Source organism: Gossypium hirsutum, chromosome A02 (assembly GCF_007990345.1).
Source record: "Gossypium hirsutum isolate 1008001.06 chromosome A02, Gossypium_hirsutum_v2.1, whole genome shotgun sequence".
Taxonomy (NCBI): domain Eukaryota; kingdom Viridiplantae; phylum Streptophyta; class Magnoliopsida; order Malvales; family Malvaceae; genus Gossypium; species Gossypium hirsutum.
In genome coordinates this window covers 83,226,570-83,246,222 of record NC_053425.1, presented here as the reverse complement: position 1 = coordinate 83,246,222, position 19,653 = coordinate 83,226,570, and positions in this window count along the sequence as shown.

Here is a 19,653-nt window from a genome sequence, read left to right as displayed (position 1 = left end):
ATCATCCGTTAAGGGTCTAGGTGGTGTATTGTGTGGATTCGACAATATTCCCTTTTTGTAGAAGAATTCACAATGTGACAAACTCTAGGGTTTGGCAGACTTTTTTGTGAGACAACCTGCCAACCCCAACACTTTGAGTGAACTTGTTAATTCATGGAGTGATAGAATTATTTTCTGTATTTTAACAAGAAAACGACGGCTTGGTAGAGCTTAATTGAAATCTAGTTGGAATTGAACTAGAATACTATTGATGACAACTTGATAGGTTTAGGTAATTGAATGACTTGTTTTATTGTACAAGTAATGTTTTACTACTCACTAAACTAATTAGTGGTACTAGTTATGTTTGGTAGATAATTAGGCAAGCTTGTTCTTGAGTTACAGGGCTATAATGGGATTTTCTGACCTTCCCACTAAGCTTTGTCCCCACTGTCTGTGCTATATAAGGATGTCGATAACTGACATGTTTCACCCTTTTTTTTTCTATGAGTTTTCCCTAAGTCTCTAAAAATTTTTAAATTATTTTTGCTAGAGAAGACGAGGAAGGTTTCCAGTAGCTAGTAAAATGTCATTGATAGGTACCAGCTTACTGGTAATTCTTAGAAAACCCTTAGGATGACGTCGAGGGAATTTATGGTTTCGCATTAGCACATACATGATTAAATTCTAGTCGAAAAATAGTTTAATGATTATAATTGTTTCTTATTTAGCTCAAGAAGCTAGTGAAGATCTGAGCAATCAAGGCAAATGACCAGTAGAGTAGATTCTGTTATGAAGATTTCTAGTGAGTTCCTTCTTGCTTCCTTTGAGCTATGAAAATTCTATGATATGTGGGTTGTGTACGATAAATCATCTTTTCTGTAAATGGGTCGTTGTGTTGTGTCTGGTTGTGAGTGTAATTAACCAGTGTGTATGAATGAGTATGACCATTGTCAATATAAAGTACTCTCATTGCTGTACTAGCCCAGTACCAGTGAACTTGTGATATGTGAAAACATGGAAAGAAAATTTGTTTGTGATGTCTCCAGTAGAGTAGTTATATTGCAAACCAGATTGGCAGATCACAGCTTGACCTTGCGGGAGAACACATGTTCAATTTAACAAGGACATTATGGTGAATACAAATATGAAAATGGATAGATATGTGATTCTGATTCTAAAATGTGGGTCTGAGCCTAGCACAATGATGGGTCACAGGTAAACCATTATGATTGTGAGATGTATGTATAAGTTGGTGGTATGTGTCCGCTTGGGTACTATGGGTATTATGTTGAAAATGGTGAAATGTTGTCGTCAGAGACTACGACTGATGAATCGACATAGTGCCTGTAAAAATACATCATATGAAAATGTCTATACTTCTCATGAATATCGTGCTTGTGGATTATCAGTGTTCTTGTATTCTTTTTGTTTCCATTTGGAACTCACTAAGTTCAAATGAACTTACTCTGTTACTTTTCTTTCTCAGGCATTTTGTTGTAAAAGAAGAGCAGTAGAAAGGGACTACGCTAGAGCTGCATCTGCGAATGAGCCATTTGTTTATTTTTGTATCATGCATGAAATTTTTTTTATAAGTGGAATATAAATCGATTTTGTAATCAACCTTTGTAATTATCTTATTTGCTTATATTGTTTCTATTTTAAAGGAATTACCCCTTTATTATGATAAAGGACGATAACCTTCTGAGAATGGTTGATTATGATTTTACCAGTTATATGTATATGCCATAGCGTGCTACGGATGGATAATAGGGTTTTCCTTTATAATCCTTAATGGTTTTATTAAAAAATGCATCATGAAATGAAAGAATATTAATAAAATTCAAAAAAGAAAGGTAATCAACAAAACTATTTTCTAAAGATTAAGACCAGTCGAAAATTTTCAACTTGCTAGTAACGTCTTAGTCCATTAGGTGGTCTATTTAGCTAAGCGTATACGTCACATTTCCTAATAGGCTAAAGGGTGTTACATGAACCCTCATGTCCTATTGGCACGATATTATCTTCGGGTGTCTGCCACGAAAAATTATCAGGTGATCCAATAAATGTTGATGATGCTTGAGTATTGGGCACGTCAATGAATGGAATAAGGCTAAACGAACATCCAATCTGAAAATCCCAGCCTTGTGCCTTTTATTGTTCCTCAAAATACAATATGGATGTTGATGGACCAAGCATTTCTAGTCAATATACTTCAATCGCATTGTACTTTGGTTAAGGCTAAATCAAATATATTATGTGATACACTAAATAATCATCGACTAAAAGTGGTGAAACATATTCTGTATATGCAGGTGGATGAGCATACTGATCTTGAAGTGTATGATTTGACTAGAGTGCACCACGCCTACACGCATGTCGAATGGTAGTTGTCTCTATCTAAAGGAGTAAATACAATTTCTCATGTGTCATTTTCCATGCCTGACAATCTTCATACTAAAACCCCCACTTATTGGAATTCGATTCAAAATTCATTGTATACGGTTATTCCACATTTTAATCCAATGCATATGTATGAAAGGCTAATTTATGTCCTTATTCCCATGTATGTAAAATCTGTAAGGATTATTGAGGTTCTCTAAAAAATCTTGGTAAAAATTGTTCAAACCCAAATTGTTGCATTACCCTGTCTTCGGAGGTACCACTCGACAATATGATAACAAATTATTAGCGCAAAAATGAACCACTGATTAACCGTTTATTTACACACTTACAAATAAAGATATTAGCCAATTTAATCAATGCAAAACTGCAAGCATATGGTGTTAGGTTGTAATATAGTAGTATAATGAAACACTTAAGGAAGTATTCTAAGGCTCATCATCTATAGGGATTAATTAGGTACTATGCACTAGCTGTTCACTTTACTAGTCAGTAATTATGAATTACTAGACTTAAGAATTATTAATGTGATAGAATTCAAGAATGAAAACTAGCTAAATGGTCGAATACTAATGTTGCCTATTTTCTCTCTTTGTTGTTTTAATGTAATGCCAATGATGAAATGTCAAGTAGTCAACTAATTGCTAAAAGTATTAGTATGCATGCCTCAATTGAATTGATTGTTACTCATAAGCAGGAGTTATTACCTAGGTTACAATCTTAGTCTCATTACAACATACGAGTTATCGCCTATGTTCTCCTCTTGGTCTCTCCTAGTTCATAGATCATCTCTTGGTCTCACTATTCGATATGATTACGTTGCTTTTACACAATAAAGTCTTCTAAAGGTCTCATTTATCTAAATATTCAGTTAGAGTTGTCAATCCTAACCTACTAAGTATAGCAACACAATCAAACTATCACACATAGTTTTCTTTAAGTCTAGAAAATTTGAAATAATTGGGGATTAAATTGAAAGAAACTATAAGTTAGTGATTTCTAGTGAAAAATCAAGAAAAATTCAGTGGTTGATTTGGACATAATTAAGTTCCAATTCTGGTTTAGTTGGATAAAAATCAGCCGGTTTGTTAGTAGAAGAAAAAATGATTATCAATAGATGGTTTTTATATGGTGGAAGACTGAAACTAAGAAAACGTGCAAGTGTACACAATCGAAATAAGTAATAAAGTGGCAAGTATGTCGAATTACCGTACCCACAGGGACTATATAAGCAAATATTTATGAAATATAAATTTAAACAAATTGGTTAGAGAAAATATATTGATTTGAAAGAGGTGATCTAAAAGCTAAAAGAATATCTAAGTAATCAACTGAGCACAATTTCTAAAAAAGGTTTTAATCAATATGGAATAAGTGTGTTAGAATAATTTTATTCTTTAACTTAGAATTATTAAAACTATGCTCATGTTGTTACAAATAATTTCATGGAAACTTGGTCTTTTGTTAACTATTGCACATACATGCTTATTAAATTAATCAATCTTTCAAAAATATTCCTAGTTGGATTAATTAATCAATTTTCATAAGCAAATATAAGACAGAGTGAAGTAAATATATTTCTGTACTGAACAATTTAATCACAACAATCTTACAAATTATAAAAAACAAGAATATTGTTTAATATGATTGCTAGTTTAATCCACTTTACACTTAGTAGATTAAACATGCACCAATTAGATACTTTGCCCATTAACTACAATTTCAATTTGATTAATAATTAATTAATTTTTTACGTTACAGTTAAAATGCAAGAATAACATATACATGATTTTATCTAATTGAACAAATTATCAAGGCCTATAACAACACAAACACGTTTTTAATAATTTAAATGGACATAATACAATCAATCTAACACGAACACAAATTTAAGTCATTTTAATTAAAATAGAAGCATCAAAACAATAATTATTCATGTTTATGATCACAAAAAAATCAAAAAGATAAAGAGAAAGGAACTAGAAAATAAATCTCAGTAAATTTCTAGAGTCGGACTAACGTGTTTCTCTTCCTCTCTGCTTGTTCTGTCGATCAACGGCCTTCCAAAATGCTTGATTGTTGTTGCTCCAAGAGGTGTGCTATCTCTTTATCAAGAGAGGAAATCAGAAAAGGAAAGGGTGAAGAAAATGAAAGGCAAAAGAGAGTGAAAAAGATAAATGGGTGAAGAGATGAGTGAGAGATGTGTGAGATGAATGAGTTGATAATAAATGAAGAGGTGGAGAGAGGTATTTATAGTGAGAGATGAAAACACTCATTATCTAAAAATACCCTTAAATCCCCCTTCTCATGGTCGGCCGTACTAGGTGGAAGGAGAGGTTAAATTAGTTTTGCTATTTTTAGCTTATGACTAGAAAACAAATGCACAAAAAAAAGAAGGGGTTAGACTGTGATTTGAAAAGAGGTTTGAGGGTTCTTTTGCAATTATTCTAGTCAACTCAATAAGTTTATTTGGGTAGCAATTAGGTCGACATTGGGCTGCTCTTCCTTTAGTGGATTAGTCCTCTTTAATTTAGCAACATTGGACCTCTTTCTCTACACCAGGTTAGGAATAAATTTGACCCAATTTTTATTAGAACAATTAACAATTTTTTATGGGTCCAAGAGGGCTTAATTGAGGCATCCATGACTGAGGAATAATCAACCTTCCTCATGTGCCAATTTATTTGAAAGAAGCTTTAGCGGTCTAATCTTTTCTAGTTGATTACCAAGCTGATTTTTCACCATTTGTGCAAAACTGTCGAAAATTGACCAAATCATGCAAAATTATTATAAAATAACTAAAATTCAAATGGTTTCATTTATTAAATTCAAACAGTTATTTATAATAAAAGTATAAAATTCAGCATAAATTACTTAGAAACTACATGAATTAGTGCTCAAAAGGTGCTGAAAAAATCTATATATTTTAGTGTTTCCAAATACCATGCTTGAAGGGCTATAAATAGCTAAGGAGTGGGTACTCAGAGGGAATTCTTCTCACTTTTGATTCATTTTCTTCTTTTCTTCATCTTCTTTTTGGGTTGCTCCAAAGAAAAGATAGTTATGGGAAGCTCTGCATGGAGTGTTGAACATTAGATTTGAAGCGGAAAAGTAGAGATTCCAGTAATCTGGTAAGGTTCTTAGTTCTTCTGTAACTGACTTAGAATTTTTGCCTCACACTTCGTGTGCCCTTAGGCAGTTTCTTACTCTAAAAATGCCTAAGTTAGGCCTAACTCCTACAATATGATGATTCAACAGAACTTCTCCACAAAAACCAACTCAAACGAAAGCAACTCAAAGCCAAACGAGGATAAACAAATAATGAAATAAGAATAGGCCATAGAGAAATAAGAACACAAGAGAGAGAGAAATTTGAGTGAATGCTCTCAAGAATTCTTATTGCTCAAAACTCAAGTGATTTATAATGAGGGGAGAGGCCTCTATTTATAGTTGAGCCTCCCTAAATCCAACGGTACAGATCAAGTACATCAACGGCTAAGATTAAAAAGGTATCTACAAATCAAATCTCTAATATTACAAAATCATATCTTCTAAGATTACATATCATATCTACGATTGCATATCCTCGAAGATTATGTTTCTATATGTGTCAAGCTTATAGATGGACCTTCAATCTCTTCAAGTAACGGGCCAGTCCAATCGGGCCAAATGACCTCCTTCCCACTTGATAGATCGTACAAATGTGTCATGGTTACGGGCTCTCATGCACAGCTCATGACATTCTCCCCCACCGATTCTAGCGATGCCTTGTCGTGTCCTCGGTATGGTACCGATCTATCTTGTCTTGAAATTGCCACAAGGCTTTGGCAGGTTCCTAACTTGTCTCACTATCGAGAAATCCCTTTCATCGGACTAGGTATCATGTCGCGGTCGATAGTAGTTTCGTCTGATCACACAATCCGCCTTGATGTTTTCAACCTCTCGATCATAGGTGACTTTTATCCTTATTGGTACTTGTTTGGACTTGCTTCGATTTGGGTCTTCTCCATCTTCATGGAATGACTTAAGCATACTTATATGGAATACTGAATGGACTTTGAGCTTTTTGGGCAACTCAAGCTTGTAAGCCACCTTGTTTACCTTCTTTACAACTCGAAATGGCCTGTCATAATGTCGCACAAGCCCCTTATCCAAACCATTATGTCGCAAAATCAGGTGTAGTTTAGTAAGGACTGGGTCACTAACCTGAAATTGCACATCCCTTCGATTCTAATCTACCCACTTCTTGTTGCGCTTACTTGCCTTATGTAGACAAAGCTCTAGCTAGATCATTTTGCTCTTGCTAATCTTTCGCAAATTGATAAGTTGTTGGATTCAGTCTCGCATAATGAGTTGCAACAGCATTGGGTGTAAGTGGTTGTTACCCCGTCATTATATCTAATGGACTCTAGTTCGTCGCCCCACTTCGTTGTAAGTTGTACGAAAATTGAGCCACATCCAACAACTTTGGCTGGTCTCTTGTGTCGCATTCACATAGTGCCGAAGATACGTCTCCAACAATGCATTCACTCGTTCGATTTGCCCATCGATTTGTGGATGCATGCTAGTGGAAAAGTTCAAGTCTAAGCCTATTAACTTGAACAAATCCGTCTAAAAAAAGCCCGTGAATCACCCATCTTGATCACTGATGAAGACTGTGGTACTTCCCAATATTTCACCATATGTCTAAGGAACAAACAAGCTACCTCCTTAGTAGGACACTCTTTGGTTGCGGGTATAAAAGTTGCATACTTTGAAAACCTGTCCACCAAAACAAAAATACTTGCAAATCCATCAGATTTAGGCAAACCCACAATAAAGTCCATGGATAAACTCTCTCATGGGCGCTCCGGAATGGGCAAAGGTTTTAACAAACCAGTAGGAGCCTTCAACTCGACCTTATCTTGTTGGCACACCAAACAAGTTTTCACATAGGTCTCCAAATCATCACCCATGTGAGGCTAATAAAACCGGTCCTCCAAGAGAGCCAAAGTACGGTGCATACCTAGATGACCAGCCTATTTTGAATCATGACATTCTTTCATGACCTCATTTTGCAAATTCCCATGTTGAGGCACATATAGACGTTGCCCTTAAGTGTATAGAAATTCTCCCTCGAGCCAAAACTCCCTTATTTTTCCATTTTTGGCAAGCTCAATCAAATTCTTAGCTGTAGGATCGTAGGACAATCCTTCTTGAATGGGCTTCAATAAAGGACTATCGGGTTGGCTTATCATTCCAAATTTCATTTTTTGGCTAAGTGCATCAGCCACAGTGTTGGCACTCTCCGACTTGTATTCCATGCTAAAATCAAACTCTGCTAGGAAAACTTGCCAACGAGCTTGCTTGGGGGACAACTTTTTCTGGGTTAGGAAATAACTATTTACAACATTATCAGTGAATACCACGAACCTGAAACTCAGCAAATAGTGCATCCATGTGCGCAAACAATACACCACATCAATCATCTTTTTTTCTTGGATCGTATATCTTCGTTTTGTTTCATTAAGCTTTCGACTCTCTAAAGTAATTGGATACACATCTTGCATCAATACTCCCCCAATTGCATAATCTAAAGAATTTGTGCGTATCTCATATACCTTTGAAAAGTTTGGTAAAGCAAGTACATGCTCATTCATCATTGTTTACTTCACTTGGTTGAAGGCTTTCTCGCACCGAGGGTCCCAATCCCACACTTTACCCTTTTTCAACAAGTTTGTCTAGGGTGTAGTGATCTTGGAATAGCCTTCAATGAAGCAACGGTAGTAATTTGCTAACCCAAGAAATGATCGCAACTCAGTCACCTTAGTTGGTGGCTCCTAATCGGTAATTGCTCAAACTTTGCTTGCATCTATTCGAATTGTGCCACCTCCCACAATATAGCCTACAAATGGCACCTATCGTTGGGCAAATGAGCATTTCTCCTCTTTGATATATAGCTCATTTTCTTGTAGGGTTTGGAACAACTCCCTCAAATGTTCCACATACTCCTCAAGCGTCTTACTATACACCACAATGTCATCAAGATAAACAACTACAAAATGATCTAATAAGGGTTACAATACTTTATTCATTATGATGCAAAACATGGCCAAAGCATTTGTCAACCCGAATGGCATCACAAAGAATTCAAAAGACCCGTACCGAGTCACACAGGCTATCTTAGGTTCATCCCCTTCGGCTACTCTCACTTGGTGGTACCCCTATCACAAATCCAACTTAGTAAACCATCTCACACTACCAAGTTTATCGACCAAATCTGCAATAAAAGGAATGGGATACCTGTTCTTCACAGTGATCTTGTTTAAGGCCCTATAGTCGATGCGCAATCTCAAGGATTCATCATGCTTTTTTTGGAGCAATACTAGATCACCAAATGAGGCTTTAGATGGTCTAATGAACCTGGCATCTAAAAGTTCAATCAACTACTTCCGTAATTCCTCCAACTTGGGTGGAGACATCCGATACGGTGCCCATACTCGTGGTTCAGTATTGGGCAACAATTCAATCTTATGATCCACCTCCCTCGTAAACGGTAACTTTTTGAGCAACTTCATGGACATTATATCTTGAAATTACTTCAACAACTATTTCACTTCCTTTGGAATTTTCCCCTCGAATTTCTCATCCACATTGTCCCTCAATATGACTAAATAGGAGGCTTCATATCTATGCACTCCTTTCACAAATTGGATTACCGATGATGTTTTTCCTTCCATGCTTCCATTTTTTTTCATTTGCACCATATATTGATGGTTTGAATCGAAAATCGTCATGTAATTCTCAAAAAGATGAATACCCACATTAACTTGGTCAAGTAAGCTTAATCCAACTACAAAATCATAATCATCAAGTGGGATTACCTTAATAGTTGCTTTGTTAGTCCATTCACCAAGTTTTAGTTCCACCCCTTTTGCCACACTCGTTATGGGAATGTTTTTCGAGTTCACCATTTTGATTCGACCCGAATCTTCCTCAATTTTGAGGCCAAGTTCCTTCACTATTTCTTCAAATATGAATAAATCAGATGTATCAGTATCAACAAGTGCATTCAATCATCTGCCAGCTATGATGATATCCACAAACATCAGCCCATTACTTACCTTATCTTCGATACCACCCAATATCGAACTAAGGCTTTTGGTGTCGACTTCGACTTCCTTGCGCACCTCTATGGCATAGAAAGTGGCTTTCTTCGCAAAGACACTCATCCTATTTGGGCCTTGACAAAGATAGCATCTCATTGGCCCTTTCTTATCCCAAGACTTACCTTAACTAGCCCTTAGGCTTTCACCATTCCTTTCTACTTGATCCTTGTTTCCCACATCATTGCCTTTGGGTTTCGACTTGGGCTTAGAACACTTACTATTATCAAACTTTCTCGACTTAGGCTTAGAAGACTTACTATTATCAAACTTTCTTCCCCCAACATCGTAGAAATTTTCTGCTTTAACCATGGCTACGGTCAATTCAGTGATACCTAGGAGACGTAATTCTTGCTTAGCCCATATTTTTAGCCCATCCTCGAACCAATAAAATGCTTCCTTCTCATTCAAGTCTAATATCTGAAGCATCAACTCACTGAATTCCCAAACAAAATCTTGAATGGTGCTTTGTTGCGTAAGCCGGTGCAACTTAGCACGAGCCTAGTTATAAGCATGCTGCGGATAAAACTGCTTCTTCAACTCTCTTTGGAACTCCTCCCAAGTCCCAATAACCGTTCCTCCACGTTTCTAAACCATGGACCTATGTCGCCACCACAAGAGAGCATCACCAATAAAGTAAATCGAAGCAGTGTTTACCTTGGTGGCATCATTCCCAATGCCCATTGCTCAAAAATATTACTCCAATTCCCACAAAAAGTTATCCACTTCTCTCGCGGACCTAGCCCCCTTGAACTTCTCGGATTTTAGAATATCCACATGATGTTGCTTCAGTCCCGAAGCCAACATCCCACTTCCCAGGGTAGCCTTACAGATAGTGAGCTCCCCCATAAGCTCAGCAATCTCCTCTTTCATGGCAGTCACAAGGGCCTCAAGAGCTTCGTCCCTTACCGTCAATTTGTCCAATGTGGATCTAAGAGTGTCAAACACAAATTCCTTGCTATCTTCCCTCAATTCCTCCACATGGATCAGGACCACTTCGATTGTCTCCTTCATGTCGCCAACAGACTCCTCGAGATTGACCACTTGATTTTCCAAGCTCGACAGTATGTCCCTCGATCAACTAGCCTTTCTGACCCTCCCACGGGTCTCCATTGGCTCATTCTCACCAACTTCTTTCGACATCCTTCGATAATGCTTTCGCAAAACTGGCTCGGATACCAACTATAACAGACTTAGAATTTTTGCCTCACAATCTGTACGGCCTTAGGTAATTTCTTGCTCCAAAAATGCCTAAGTCAACCTAACTCCCACAATATGAGAATTCAACAGAATTCCTTCATAAAAACCAACTCAAATGAAAGTAACTCAAAGCCAAACGAGGATGAATGAAGAACGAAATAAGAACAAGCCACAGAAAAATAATAACACAAGAGAGAGAGAGAAATTTGAGTGAATCTCTTAAGAATTTTTATTGCTCAAAACTTAAGTGACTTACAATGAGGGGAGATGTATCTATTAATAGTTGAGCCTACCTAAATCCAACAGTACAGATCAAGTATATCAACGGCTAAGATTGAAAAGGTATCTACAAATCAAATATCTAAGATTACAAAATCATATCTTCTAAGATTACATATCATATCTACGATTGCATATCCTCGAAGATTATGTTTCCATATGTGTCAAGCTTATAGATGGACCTTCAATCTCTTCAAGTAATGGGCTAGTTCGATCGGGCCAAATGACCTCATTTTCACTTGATGGATCGTACAAATATGTCATGGTTGTGGGCTCCCATGCGCAACCCATGACACTTCAGTATACATAGAATTTAAAAAATAAAGTTAAGGATTTTCAGAAACCTTTTTAGGGGTTCTACATATTTTGGGAAAACTGAGTTTTAAGTTAAAAATATTGAGTTTAACTTATGATTTTAGTTATAATGCTTAATTTCCAAGAGAATGGAAGCTTTGATATTTGGAAAAGCTAAGTATATGGGGAAAAGAAACATCATGTGAGTTTCTATGCTCCATTCTATGATGTTGTATGTTGGCATGAAACTGTGTTGAGTCCATGATGAGTTCTAAGATGATGTATGATCTCTGTTGTTTGAAAGTGTTATGTATACACGAGGTTGAGTAGGTAATTGAATATCCACAAGTGTGTCGGTATGCATAGAATGATTATAATAATACATATATAAGTTTGGCGTGCTCCATGTCTATGCCTGTATACTTATGAATTGTGTAGTACAAATGGAAATGTATTGACGGGATAGATGAAGTTAAGATTGCATGAATGATTTGGGAAATTTAGTTTTCGTTTATCGTAATCCGATGTTGTTGGGTGCAAATCATGATATACGGTACTTTGGGCTTTGTGAAGGGGAAACTACGGTGTTCGAGCATCAATGTTAGAAATGGCGAAATAGAAGAATGGGTGAATGGATAGGGAAATGAAATTTCTGTCAAATTTCGAAATCTGGTGTTGCTAGATGCAAACCATGATTTGCAAAGCTCTGGCTTTGCAGAGGGGACATTACGGTAAACATAAAACATGGAAAATATTGTGTAAGACCATAGCTTGGTTATGGAAAGTGGGATAGTTTGATGGGACATTAAAAGCGATATAGTCTATTGGGACATTAAAAGTGGGATAGTCCATTAAGAAATTAAAAATGGGATTGTCTATCTAGAAATTTAAAGAGAGATAGCTTATCGAGACATTAAAAGTGGGTAGACCGTCAGGAGACTAAAAGCGGGGTAGTTTTCTAGGATGATAATTGTAGAAAGTCACGTAAACGAGGAAAATAGGGTTAGAAGAAAAATAAAAGTGTTGGCAAGTAATAACTAGCCAGCGAGTTTGAGGAATCTATCGAAAAAGGCAAATTAATAGAAACGGGAAAGGTTTGCCAAAATGGTAGGCAAAAAGTTGATAGGGCATAGGGTGTTAACCCAGCTAAAACCAATTATGTAAACAGTATGTCGATAATGCCTAACATATAAGCAAATAAAGGAGGATTTTTTCTGTGGATCGCGAGTAAGGAATCGCCATTAAGAATTGCCATTAGAACCACCAGAAGGTGTTCAATGGAATTTCATATGTTAGAGGTTCAATCATAAATACCTCAGATGAACTACTTGGTAAAAAGGGGCTAGTTAGAACCCATTGATAGGAAAATGTACCAAGAAGGTTAATTCAAGTGACAAATATGTCTGTCAAAACTATTATTCTTTGAGGGAAAACCTAGTACGAGAGTGTTCGCTATAGAGTTAGTTTTATAAGGAACCATCGTATAAGGAAGAATATGAACTCGAATGGTTAATAGTCTACTAGGAACGATAAGCTAAAATGGTCTAATACAAACATAATTGATGCGCTTTAAAAGCAAGGTATCGCAATTAGGGTCGTTTACAGGGCAGTAACCAAAACAACATTTCAACCGAAGTGTAGGGTAGAAGTGAAAATGATGAAATACGGTTAAGTCCACCAGTGTGGTATGGGCCTTTTCAAGTAGGCCTTATGATTAGAATGTAAGTTTATTCGCCAAAACTATGGTGTGGTTACGAGCCAGGATAAAACTAAGAAGGATATTCATCATAGAAAGTGTGAGGAAAAAGAGAACAGAATATACTATGGGCAAGGAAAAGTAAGAATTTACAATGATGATAAATCATCTAGAATCCATCTTGGTTTAATAGTCATAAGTTGACCAGGTAACCATTGCTTAGCGATCAAACTACCATTAAAGAAAGGTAGAAGTCGAACATTAGTTCGACACTCCAAACAAAATGGAATCGTCTAAATGTAATATGAAGTAGTGTGTTCGATTCTTTTTTATTTAAAACTTTTACAAGATAAGGTCTATTTTTGAGGAATGCAGTAAAGAAACTCACTAGGTTCATTCAAACTTACAAGGATTTTGACTAGCGTTTACAAGATTTTCGGGACAAGGAACTCAAGAAGGTACAAGGCCAAATCGTGTTAGATCAAGGATCATCGCGAGTAAGGTGTCATGTGCAAAGGAAGGGGGTACTTTCAAAGGCTTCGCCTCGAGGAGTGGCATATTATGATTAAGTGGTTTGTTAGAATTTAATCTTTTAAGATAGTCAAATAAAGTTTGGTTTAAGACTCTTGCTGTAGAAATATTTGTAATAAAGTAATAAAGCTAGCTAGTAAAATTTTCTGACTAAAATATTAGAGCAAAATGGTCTAATTATGACACTCCATCCCTGGACTTGGCGATCGGGTTGGGTAAGGGCATTACACAAACAATCAATTTAATCATCAACATGCATTTCAATAACTCTTAGCACTAATTTCCCAATTAACCAATAGAAATTTAGTTCAACATGGCATCCAACAAGCAAACAACCTTTTCAAACATAGAAATCAACTAAGCAAATTTAACACAAGTTTATAAATGCTTAGTTATATGTTGAAGCTTAATTCCAGAAATAGATAATACAACGTTGTCCATGCTACATCATCTTCAACCAAAAAGAGAAAAAGGTACACTAAAAATGTAAAGTGTTTAATGAAAAATTTGAAAAATCTCTTTGACTTCTCTAAAAATTAACTAAAGCTAATCTAATTCCCTTTTTAGTTCTCTTTAATTCTGATGCAAGGTGTGATTTTATATTAATGAGCTAAAAGAATCTTTTGCCCTGAGTAAAAAATTAGCTTTCTAAAGGTTGGAAATGCCTTTAAATAATCGTCAATCAAAAATAAATATTAAGCGATGTCGCGACCTCCAATATCGCGACATCACGACTTAAAGGAGGAGTTCTCCCAAACTTGGTTCAAAGTGTCAAAGTCGCAACCTCAATGTCCTTATGTCACGACTTAATGAACCTATGATGTGGCTTCAGCTTTCCCATGTTGCGACCTCACTCATGTTGGAATCTAGTGCCTTTAGTGCAATATTTTAATCTAAGTAGACTTATATTTTTCGATCAAATTGGTTTAGTAAAATATCCATTGATTACATTAATAGTCTTTATATGTTGTCCTCAATGTTTTTGCACATAAAGTAAAATGAAAGCAAATATTGACTAACTAGTTATCTAATGTTTAACTAATATTAAACGGTATTACGTGGTCAAGTTGTAATAAGAAAAGACAACTTGTATTAGTAGATAAACCTAAACATGTCCTTAGTTTAATTGAAAATGAGAAAACTGATTGAAAGATTGATATGTCGTCTATCAAGTCCAATTTTAGAGATGTTTTGTCTTGACCATCGGAGCGAATGGTTCCTAGAAGATGGAGACATAAATGTGACTAATTGGACTGATAGTATATAGTACATGAGCCAAGTAGAATAGATCCCAGATCCATTTATGGATTTATTCACTTGTGATGTTCATAGTGTGGCATAACTTAATCCTGAGTGGATGATGAACTATGTATGCGTGATTTGTATACTTTGATGTCAGCAAATGCTTTAGTTAAAATATATAATAAATCAAAAGCTGGTGCATTGAGTATACTACTTCTGCAATATGTTACATCATTTACAATAGTGGAATTCATAGCCCAACTAATGGGTAAATGATATCCTCTAATTGGTATTACACGATAGATGAAAAGTAAATATGGACATGGTCATTTATCTTTGTGATAAATGACTTGATTATTATTTGATAGTAATTGAGTTTTCATGAAGATGTAATGGTTACCATGAGATAAAAAAAGATTATATTGGGAGAACGAATTTATCCAAAAGAGATTAATGATATCATATAAGGGTAACACACTTATGGCAATGTCATTGGATGAGCACTTATGAAGTAGCGTTCAGAATGATATGTAATTAAGGAGAGCTCAGTCATGATACTATAGTGGAATAATTTCATGAATAAAAAGTTTATCAATTAATGGGCAAAGATATATTTAATCATTATGAATTTGTTGAATAAAAAATTTTCTTAATTTATAATTAAGGAAATTAAAATTTTATATAAAAAATGGTCTATAGTCGTTCAAATTCCAACTTCTTTTATGTCTTGCGAACTCAAATCCAACATTTAACATTACCAAAAACCTCCAGTTCCATTTTTTATTCTTTCTTGCAAGCTACGACACCAATAACAGGACCATTTCAAAACCAAAATGTAACTTCTGTGTTGAATCCAATTATTAAAAAGAAAAATTGATTTGTAGTTAACTATTCCTAGTAGACATTTAAATTTTGATATATATATATATATTTATAGTTATTGTAGTGACCACTATACTTTGAAGAATTAAAAAAAAATCAATTAAATTTTTTTAATCTTTTACATTTAATTGATTTCTTAAACTGAAAAATTTAATTAATAAAATTCTTTGACTAACATTGACCGTTAGAAACTAACAATGGTCGTTAAGAGGTACCATGTCAGCAAAAATAAAAAAAAAATTATTTTGAAAACAAGAATAAACGTGAATATATTATTGTCCAAGCCTATTTGAATCTGGACATCACTATCTCAAAATTCATTCTAGATTTATTAAAAAAATAAAAATTATTAAAAGTTTAAAGCTTTTAAACTCATTAGAAATTGTAAAAAAAAAAATTAAATTTAGGAGGATAATCTTTTTCAAACAAAATTTTCATTTAGTTGAATTTAAAAGCATTCAATTAATTATTTCAACATATTTTAAATTTAAAAGCATTTAGTTCAATTTCCATTTTCTTATATTTCAATTGAAAATGTTGTGCTTTAATTTTGTAGAATATATTTATATGAATTTAAAATACCAATGAGAATGTTTGTTATTGTAAATGTGTTTTTGAAGAAAGAAATAAATAACCCAACGTAATAACTCCTTTCGTTTCTTTGGTTTTAATTAACTCATTAATGTCCCATTTATATGCAATTTATGATTTTTTATATTTTATTAATTAATTTATAAATTTTATTATTTTAATTCATTTATATTTTTAATAATATCTTCTTATAATTTCATAATCATTCTGGACATACGGGTGTCTAGATTCAAATGAATGAATGTGGACAACCATATATTTAAGTTCATTCTAGAATTATTTTTAATTTTTTTTTTATTTTTGCTGATGCAGTTGCTATTAGTTTCTAATCGCCAATGTTGGTCAAATGATCTCATCAGTTAAAATTATCAATTCAAAGATTCAATTAAATGCAAAAGAATGAGAAGAACTTAATTGATTTTTTTTTAAATACTGAGGGCTTTTTATAGTATTAAACATTTTTTAACTTTAATTTTATATATTTGAGTTTCATTAAAAGCTCAATTATTATTATTGTTCAATTTAATTAAAAATCATATAAAAAAGGTAAAAATTAGCAAAATAGTAAAAACCAGCTTCAATTTCACTAATGAATCTAGAAATTTAGCGATGTTTAAAGAACATAAACGCCACTAAATCCACTCTTTTTTGCAGTAAAAACTGCTACATGTCTAACTTATAGTGTTTCAACCAAGAAAACGCTGCTAAACTAAACAAATTGCGTTATTATATTGAGAAAAAAAAGGAACCTCAGTGTTTACATTTTTATCGATTTGATCTTTATTTCTTTGAGCTAAATTTGGTTGTAATTTTTAAAAAAGAATTAAATTCGAAGATCAACCTTTTAAAAAGAATTAAGTTGTTATTTTTTAACAGAAATACTGAGTAAAATATTAAATTTTTAAACATGACTATTTGCATGGTAATTCATGAATACGTCATGCTATTTTTAAATTTTTATGAACTTTTTTATAATTTTTATTTTTGAATTTTTTTTATTTTTTAAATTAATTGTTAATGTGACATATAATAGAATAGTCTCATGTTAGCATGAAGTACACATGAACTGCCACGCAGGTCGTCACACCAATATCTTAAAAAAAAATTAAAATTTTAGTTAGCATTTCTATTGAAAAACAATTTAACTTTTATTTTTATAAGATTAATGACTAAATCTAGTTAAAAAATAATAAAAATAAAATTAAGTTTATAATTAACCCTTAAAAGAAATTAGCCTTTCTTGCGAAACAGCACCCTGAAACTTTTTTCTTAATTTTCAATATTTTTTGGCTAGTTTCAGCTGTGTTAAAAGTATTTGAACTTAAATTAGTATAAAAAGAACATAATATTAGAATTCAAAATAGTTTATATTAAGACTTATCATTTGAATTGAGTTTAAAGTTTAATATAATTGAGGGTTAAACCCATAATTATACTAAAAATCATATATATTATTTAATAATTCATCCCTCCAAACTATATATTAAAATAAGACATAATGATAAATTTAGCTTTTGATGTTTATATGTTTTGTCAATTTGACGCTTATTTTTTAGTTAAATTTAGTCATTAATCTTTCAAAAATTAGTAAAATCTTTTTTTAGAGAAAATGCTAATTAAAACATTAATTTTTTTTAATGATGTTGGCATGATAACTTACATAGCAGTCCATGTGTGCTTCATGCTGACATAGTACTATTTATCTTATATGTTATGCAAATAAATACTTTAATAATTATAAAACATTAAAAAATATAATAAAATAACGCAAAAAAATATAAAAATTTATAAGAATTCAAAAAAAAGTAATATGAAGTATAAGTGGATTGACTGATATGCTTAAAAATTTAACATTTTAGTCAATATTTTCGTTTAAAAAATAACAATTCAACTCTTTTTAAAAGGTTGATGGCCAAATTCCTCTCTTTTTAAAAAGTTAAAGGCCAAATTTAACTCAAAAAATTAAAAAAATAAAGGCAAAATTGACAAAAAAATATAAATATTAAGGGCCAAATTTGTCATTATGCCTTAAAATAAAATGAAACACTTTCAACTACTCTGTATATACATTTTGTAATAAATTAGCTTATGATGTCATATGCATGCATGTGATTTTACGTGTTTAATATTTAATTAATTTTTTAATATTGTTCTTTTAATTGCAGTAATCAATGTAAAATAATATGTTTTATTTAAATTATTGATTATAATTAAAATATATTAACTTATCAATTTAAATATTATAATAGAAAATTCTCAAATAATAATTAAAGCATTTTTAACATATTCAACATACAATATATTTTTACTTTATATAATCAATGCAAAGTAACATTATTCAAAATAATAACTAATTAACTCTAATATTAATTTAGTGATAATTAATATTCTTAGAATTCTATTTAATAATTCCATTTTACATCAATAAAATTGTCACAACTTTTATTTTAATCAAAACTTTTTAAACTAATAATGGTAAATTATAATTATAATTATCACAAATTTTTCCTTATATTTTCTGTTTAGAGTTTTATTCAAGTAATAACTCTATTTTAAAATTAGCACAAACTTTTTTAATTAATAATTGTAATTTAAATTCTAATTATTTTTAAATGTGAATTTAGTAATATGATGAAAAATAAATAGTATCGGCAATTCAAAAGTTTTTCCAAACTTGTGTTATTAATATATATATATTATAGATTAGTGCATTTATTGAGTAATATTTAAGGTGAAACCTTATTATAATAGGATTCTTTTTAAATTAACAAGTGTAATTAGAAGATAAAATTAGGAGACTATAGTTATTTGACCAAACCAAGTTGGAAATTTAAAATTTGTGTTGGTGTCCTGCAACTTATTAAATCGATTACTAAATACGTTTTTTAAAATAAAATTCTCTTTTTCTTTAATGTTGAAACTATTTAAAGAGATTAAAAGGTAAATTCACTTTTTCTCAATGCAAATCCTATGTGAGATGATTAATTGTAGATCGATGTTTTTGTTTCTCATTTTTTTTAATTATTTTGAAAAGGAAATTCATTTAATAAATGAGACCATACAATTTGGGGTAAAAAACAATAGACACCTGCTGTAGGTGGTGAAGGACAAGCTCCATCAACACAATAAAAGTTTCAATCTCAATATTAACATGACATGTTGACATGTTGACAATTGACTCTGTCACAACTCTATTTGAAGTGATTGTAAGCAATTAATACGATAAAGAAATCAGGTTCAAATTATCCAAAGCAACAGGTAAAAATCGGCAAAAGAACCGAGTATCCACCAAATTAGAGATGATAGCAACAAAACCATATAAAAAATCACATGCAAAAGTAAGACTAAAAAACATGCTATAAGAGCAAAATGAAAATAAACTAAAAAACATATAAAATTTAAGACAACACT